The following is an 8,645-nucleotide window of genomic DNA, read 5'->3' as shown; positions in this document are numbered from 1 at the left end:
ACATGACATATAATAACTGAGATTCAGATCAACGGACACAAATGTATCAATTATGATCGTCATATCACCGATAAATTTGGATGGATTAAAAATTTAAGGTTACTACAACAAACAAAAATTTAAAAGTCACATTAAGTATGAATGTATTATTAATCCGAAAAGATAAGACATTCGGAAAGGAAAATGTAAACATTTAACAGCATAGCATAGCAACTTAAAATATATTAAAAGACTCTGTTTAAAAGATGTTGTTTGATTGCAGATTTAAAACTGGACAATAATGTCATCTGGGTTATAAAAGATGGTAGTTTATTCCACAATGTGCAACCCAAGTAACTGAAGGACCTCTTCTCTGGTATGATGGGAATGGACAGAATTCTGGGGAATACGTGAACTTTTGTGTAAGGCATGTTGCAATATAGAAGTATATGAAAAAACATAAAACACAACACAAAACAAAAAATACATATTGGGTTACCGAATTGCAACGATCGATGCAACGCATTTAAAGCTACTGAAAGGTGGACCGAACCTTACACGCAGTCGAGCATAAATCGCAAAATTAATAACAAGTTTTTTACCACGCCCGCAAAACCGTCACGGACCATTGTTTATGCCCAATTAATTAAGATATTAAGCCTCATTAGCCGTCGATATGCACTGGCGCTGATAGAGATGTACCCGTTTTTTAGTATGAACGCTGGAAGAGGACAGCAAAATAGTACACAAATGAACGCGTTCACCTGTACTCGGAGTACAAATATACGATAACATCGACATCTTCAAACAGTAACGATGATGATTCATAATTAATGAAATAAATAGCTTATTACAAATTTAACAAATTTACAAGAATACAAAACGATTACCTGTAACACAATTCTTGATTGTAAATATATATTGCTTTTCATTTGAATTCGTACCCTGGGGGTGAAGAGCTCAATATCTTTAATAGGTGGACCATATTTTTATACAAAAACCGTACGGACCTATGTTATAATCAGAGTAAAATATAATGTTAATACTTCCGCAACGAGTCAAAAGATATGTGCGAAGAGTTCACACGTTTTCACATTCATATACATTTGTATTCATTTTCTGTCTTCAAAAGCGCATTTTTGAGACCTTTGATTTTTATTTATTATTTGGAAAATGTGAGGTTTGATCACTTTTAACTCGAATGCTTTCAATTAACATTTCCGCAGTGGGGATCCCAGGTTTAATAATCGAATGTTTGCAATCGGTTTCCTGCTATACAAGTAGTTACGAACAAGAATTTCTCTTCGGATAGAGTTTCTGGAGGTTATCGTTTGACAAAAAAATCATTTAGGGCTGCCAATTAATCATTTGTTTGACTGTTTGCATACCTTTGATAGCAGTCTTTTCGGAAATTCGATTTTAAGAAGTCCATTATGACTTCATGAGTTTAAAATATATGGTTGCATGTTGTATACTTTGTTTTGTTGTCATATGCTTTATTTCGCAGGTCTTTCGATTGAAAAATAACAAATGGTAAGAAGACAATTGAAAACCGTGTATACATTACTAAGTTCATTTAACAAAGTACCTTTTAACATCGTCATACCACTCGATAGATGGCTATTATTACTTAACGTATGATTATTGATATTAAGAAGTATGTATAAACTAAGCTACCTTTCCATTGCAAGGCACCGGGTATCCATTCGAATCCCTTCGGATCAGTATCTTGTCGATAATACCCAATATTTATTCTTTTTCCCACCTGAAAATGGCAAAGACTAAAGCATAATATCAGCAGCTCTTGAATAAAGCTCTTGAATAAAGTAGACAACTATCACTTGCCGTCTTACTTATTACATCAAAAAGCGTGTTATCAATACTATGGATTAATACGTTTGTATTAATGAATTTACATTTTAAAAGGGATGGTCAACACGATTGCTATATATCACGAAAAAAGAAAAGTTATTTAAAAAACCATATTTTTTCCAATTATTAGTTTATATTGATTAAAATATCACAACTGGTTTATTACATTACTTAAAAATGTTGTTAAGTTTTCATATGTTCAGTATATTTGTTACTAAAATTTTACTGAGTATGTCTACCTCTACCAGGTAATTTGGAGAGTTATGTTGTTGTCGTTATATTTTGTCCAAATATGAGGATGCTTTTATAAAGTATAAAAAACAACGCTGATTGTATGACCATGGCTGACCGAGTGGTCTACATGGGAGATTTTTTTACTCTTTCACTTCAGGACTCCAGGGGTCAGTGGTTCGAGCCCTGTTTAGGTTTTTTTTTCCATTTTATTCTTGATTTTTTTACTGGAGATTTTTAGATCCAATGTTTAAATTTATCAATATAAAGCATTTAATGACGGTATTTTAGGACTTATCTTTGTTCGTCAATCTGGTTGACTGCCCCTTTAAACTTGATTGCTTTCTAATGTCAGGATGTTCTTGACCGACACAAAGTCGTATATGATATGAAGGAGAAACATTCCTTTAAAACACAAATGTTCAAACATGATCTGAAAATGCAAAACATTAATACGTTTTCATCCCATTTCAATGTAATTACACACCATTTAGGTTTTGCTTTATTTACAACAGCCAATGTCCGTGACACTTCACATTCACTCAAAACTTAACCCATGTATGCATAGCGTCTAGAAAATAAATGTGTTAAATACTGCGACCTTGTATGCGTTGCAGCAATATGTTTTTGTCTGGGTCCGCACCACCTTTGGCAAATGATATTCTTCCAGACATGCCGATGATACTCTGGTTTCCATGCATTGAAATACGATCTCGCCGATGTCCGAATCCTTGTAGGTGAAGTCACCAATTGTCTTAGGGTGCCCTGCAATGGTGCATATGTTTATTTTTATTAAATAAAAGAAATTTTACCAAATAGTAACGCATGTTTATTAATTGCTCTTTAGAGACACAAAACTTTTATTTTAAGGCATATGCTAATCAGCATGTCAACACCTTATATCGTCAGTCCAATGACTTCTGTAGAAATATTTCATCGAAAGTCCAGTGGTGATCAACAATAATACAGTAACTAGCTTTAGCAAAGTGCTAGCGTTCAGCAGGGATAAATCATTTTATTTAGTTAACCCATTTATGCCTAGCGTTTATAAAAAAGGCATTGGCTAACAGCGTAGACCCTGATGAGACGCCGCAGTATGCAGCGTCTCATCTGGGTCTGCGCTGTTTGCTTAACGGAATTTCTGTAGGTTATATTTTAAATATAGAAATAAATATACTAGACATCCCTAATTTTGGATATAAAATGATCAGATTTTGAAGGATTGGAGAGTCCCCTTGGCATAAATGGGTTAAAATGGTTTCGAGAGCCATTCAGTCAATGCATATTTGACCATATGTTGTTAAGCGACAGTATACCCTAATGCTATACTTATATGAGACGCGTTCTGAGAAAACTGGGCATAATGCATTTACGTAAAGTGTCGTCCCAGATTAGCCTTTCAAGTACGACACTTTCCGCTTTTATGCCATTTTTCGTATAAATAAAGTCTCTTCTTATCAAAAATCCAATTACGGCAGAAAGTGTCGTCCCTAATTTGCCTGTGCGGACTGCACAGGCTAATCTGGGACGACACTTTACGCACAAGAATTATGCCCAGTTAAGCAGAAGCGATGCCAGGCCCATAACGAGCGATAATATATGTAAATGTACCTATACGTTTGAGCGTTTTGTCCGCGCAGTCCAGTGCCAATGTAGACATCCAAATATGGTCGTAGGCCACGCCCAAAGTGAACTTGAATTGATCCTGGTCCGGTGTATGCTCCGGATGGACTTCCCATCGTTTCACATATTGAGAGGCTACACGGGTAAAAGGACAATGTTTATTTACTACAATGGCGACGCCCTCGATCAAGAGAAAGCTCGTATTGTTGTATACGCCACTTAAACTAATTAACGTATGGAAACTCTGTTTCTATCTCCAATGCCGAGCTATCAGCAGAAGCGCAAGCTGTAGCGGTCGATTGCTGAAGCTGCTTGGTAGGCACCCAACCATTTTATAATATGACCCGTGTTAGCTAACGGGTACCATAATATATATAAAAAAATACATGTAATTGTTTAACAAAATAACGTTTGATTTTAGCAAACACGTTTTCATGCTATGAATTCAAGTTTATGTTTTAAACATTAACTATTTTTCGAAGTTTCTGTAATTTACAATACTTACGCATTAAAATCTAACCCTATTATGCCTAGTGGACTCTCTCATCCTTCTTAATTGGATCAATTTATTTCCATAATTAGGGATGTTTAGTATATTTATTTCTATATTTAGAATATTTCTTACAAACATTAATTTAAGCAAACAGCGCAGACCCTGATCAGACGCCGCATCATGCGTTGTCTCATCTGGGTCTACGCTGTTTGCCAAGACCTTTTTTTCTAAACGCTAGGCATAAATTGGTTAAAGTTAAGGTGCCGCGTATTCAATATATGTTTTAAACATTAACTATTATTCGAGGTGTATGCAATTTACAATACTAACACATTAACATTAAATGTATGGTCTTTATTGCTCTACAATTATCACAAGCATGTTTGAGGCAACGTGGTTTAATGAACTTTTAGCCAATCTATCAAAATACAAAGCCTTTTACCTTGAGTTGAGATTCCACCTTAGTTTCTTCTATCGATTTTTAAATAAATCTACCAGTATATAGGTATTGTCATAATGCAATGCTTCTTCATGCACTCATGGTATGCAAAACATGGTATATAAATCAATAAATAAACTGAGGACATCTAAACTTACCTTATCAATATATTGTTATCATTCATTTATTAATTTAAAAAAAAATCAAAATTAAGAACGTTGTTTTTTTCATAAAGCTATTAATAGAATGCAAGACAAATGCCCTTTAATTTTGACAAACATCAATATCAAACATATTATTTAAAAAATGCCATGCAATGCTTTTCGTGACAAACTGTAAATATTAATAATATTTGTCAAATGTTAAAGATACAACTTTTGTCATTAATTTAACAAGTCAGTCCGATAATGAGCACGTCGATATTTCGAGAAAACTACATTCGTTCATATCGTTACAACTCTGCATTTCCTAGAATATATCGCATTTTTTGCTGTATATGAGTTTGTTTTTAAAACATATGAAATTATATCTTACCTTAAAATTGTATAAACATTTATGAAAGTCGACCTAAATATATTCGTATGGTTGCTTTATGATATTCGTCTTCATATTTGTTTACTAAAATATGATTTCAAATACGAACTCAGTCAATATCCTTTATTTATGAGTTGATTTTTAGGAAAACATTATTCCAAATATGGATCACTACCTGTCATTCCACCGACCCCAATCTCCTCTACAGGATTGTAATACACAGCGGCAGTGATAAATGCGCCCTCTGCAGCCTGGGACATTTGTTCCGGTGTGCAGTCAATGCGAGGGTCTGGAACCAACCAGAAGTTCGTAGAAAACCAGCCGACGAACACCCACACTATCTTCGGTCCGAATAGTCCAAGCTTAAACGCCTGTAGCAGACGAGGTATTCAATTTTACATGCACTACACATGTTGGACGCATTAAAATGGCGTGTTCTTGTGTTTTTTTTAATTTGAAAGGGGCCGTCCAACATATTTTGGAATGTATTGAAGCTTGTAATTAAATGCTTTATATTGATAAATTTAAACATTTGACCTAAAAATCTCCAGTAAAAAAAACCCCAATAATGCAATTTAAAAAGATACATAAAACAAATGTAACCCTCAACAGGGCTCGAACCACTGATCCCTGGAGTAAAAAGTGTCCTACCTAGACCACTCGGCCATCAATGCTTAGAGCAAATGTATTTTTTACCTATATAAGCAATCCTCGTTGTATCCCAAAATAAAAAGACAAGAACAGAACTTTCCAAATTATTCAATCGTTTCGCGTCGCACGACGCTTTATAATTTTCAGGTTTTCAAATCACCAAAAGATGCATATACTAGATAATCATCAAATATGCATATAATAGATATTAAAGAGCTTGGTAAATGGTCAGTATTACTATTTCCTCAAACATATCATAATTAAATTGAAAATTTGCGAATCTGAAACAACTTCTTTTTAATTTTGTCAATTTACCAAAACGTGAAATCTGTTGGATGGCTCCTTTTACGCACCTATTAATTTTGTTGCATCGTTGTATTGTTGTATATTCGTGCATTGACACAATTTAAGTATAGTGTAATCAAACTTGAAAGGCTGAATGACAAGAGTGGAGATGGTGAAGAACGGAATAGGCTGCGACGGGTTTTGGAAGACTTCATGCGTTCAACTCCTCTTTTACCCATTTATGCCTGGTGGACTCTCCCATCCTTCTAAATTGGATCAATTTATTTCCAAAATTAGGTATGTCTAGTATATTTATTTCGATATTTAGAATATTTCTTACAGAAATTCATTAAAGCAAACAGCACAGACCCTGATGAGACGCCGCATCATGCGGTGTCTCATCTAGGTCTACGCTGTTTGTCAATGCCTTTTTTCTAGACGCTAAGCATAAATGGATTACAGAGGCCTTTTCACAGATTTCGGCATGTATTGAAGTTTGTCATTAAATGCTTTATATGGATAAATGTAAACATAAGATCTAAAAAGCTCCAGTAAAAAAAAACAAGAATACAATTTAACAAAAAGTAACCTTCGCCTGGGCCCGAACCACTGACTCCTGGAGTCCTGCATTAAAAGTCTACCGCTTAGACCACTCGGCCATTCGTGCTCATATAATAAGAGTTGTATTTTATACTTTGTATAAACAATCGTTATTTCAAAAAATATAACGACAACAACATAACTCTCCAAATTATTAAATCGTTTCGCGTTGCAACGGTTTATAATTTTATGCTTGTTAAATCGTCAAAAAGATGGAGAAAATGGATATTTTCATGACACATGTTCAGTATTACTGTTTCCTCAAAAATATCATAACTTAACCCAAAATTTGCGAATCTGAAACTATTTTTTTTTAAATGGTGTCAATTTCCCAAAACGTGGAAAGGCCTCTATTACACCTGGGTGGATTATTTTCAAACTTTCTATGTTTAATAACCGCGTGGGTAAAAAAAAATAAAAACAAAATTTTAGCATCGATGCGTTTTTGCAGAATTATTGTCCTTCAGCTGGTTTTTAAACTTCAGAACAAACAGCGCAGGCCAATGTCTCTTTAAATCATTAAACATGCACAGTAGAACAAACGTTATGTGCAAATGTTCTTAAAGAACGTACTTTTGGCTGCAACAGGGTTTGATATAATTGTTAAGTATTTGTGACGTCAACGCTATTTGCCGCAACTATGTATGGTTTACGTTGACGTCATCATCATTATTGTTGTTTTCTTTTATCAGACGTTATTAAAGGATCGAATCAAACAGACGTGTTGTAATACATAAGCGAAGAACCACTACCACAATAACAATAATTATGGCCCTTTGTCGCTTTGTTTAATATTGAATACATTGTTTGATGTTTTGTTCAACTCCTTAATAACAACACGCTGGTTTTCGCTTATTAAACTCTCGTGATTGAAGTACGCTAATTTGTAGATGATCGTAGATACAGAAATAATGTTTCCACTTTGTTTTGATAAATTTACGGCACTTTGTCTGTTTGCCACTATTGCAAACGTACTCCCATTTTTTCTCACCTTTAACTACTCGGTAAATATCGCTCAAACTTTCATATTGACCTAAATATTTATATTATCGGTAAGAAATGAGTTTGTATTGCTGTTACTACTAGTATTTGCTGAAGAGAAGTCGTTAGTCTTTTTAACCACCAATGCGGGGAATCACGTGGTAAGAATTGAGAAAACTCCACACTCAGACCAACCAGAGGAAAACGGTTGATACTCGCCGAAACCGCTTCCGGTTGGCCCTATGATAGGCGTCATCCGATTAAAAACAATTAAGTAATAAGGAAGATGTACTTGTTTGAAAACTCGATTTCTCGATCGAATTGAGACATCGGCGGCCGTTTTTTTTCTTAATTCTGACCCCATGCGTGATTCACGCATTGACTACAGTAGAATTTAGAGTGAAATTGTATGTGTCCAAACATTTTTATGTGAGCATTAATGAGAGTTACAACTTTCTAATCTTTTGGGAGACAATTGTTAAAGTATTTTTTCGGCATGCCTTTCACGATAGCGAGTACATGTATGCGAGACCATCTAGTGTCTGTACATTTATACACTCAGGGTACAACTTAAGAAAAAACTATTTACCGGTACTCCGACTTATAACACAGTGTTTGTTTTTATGACACCGGGATATTTATAAAAAAATACCGAACCAAATGCTTCAAAAGCTAAAAGTTGTGACTATACTAAAGATGCTATGTCAAGAACGATTCTTTAGCTCCCCAGACTATTCCATGCAGCATATTTCGACTGAAAATGATAACAATCGAATGACATCACAATTTAAAAGTATATTGCTGTTCAAGAGAATGCATACATTTTTACCACTTAACAAATCAATAATTGAGCATAGCATTTACCGCACACAGCACAGACCGAGCCTCGTTTTCGTACATTGCCGTCATGATTATGCGGGCATCGTGGGCCTGGAACACACGACATACCAATGGACG

This window comes from Dreissena polymorpha, chromosome 5 (genome assembly GCF_020536995.1).
Source record: "Dreissena polymorpha isolate Duluth1 chromosome 5, UMN_Dpol_1.0, whole genome shotgun sequence".
In the NCBI taxonomy this organism is placed as follows: domain Eukaryota; kingdom Metazoa; phylum Mollusca; class Bivalvia; order Myida; family Dreissenidae; genus Dreissena; species Dreissena polymorpha.
This window is presented reverse-complemented; position numbering follows the sequence as displayed.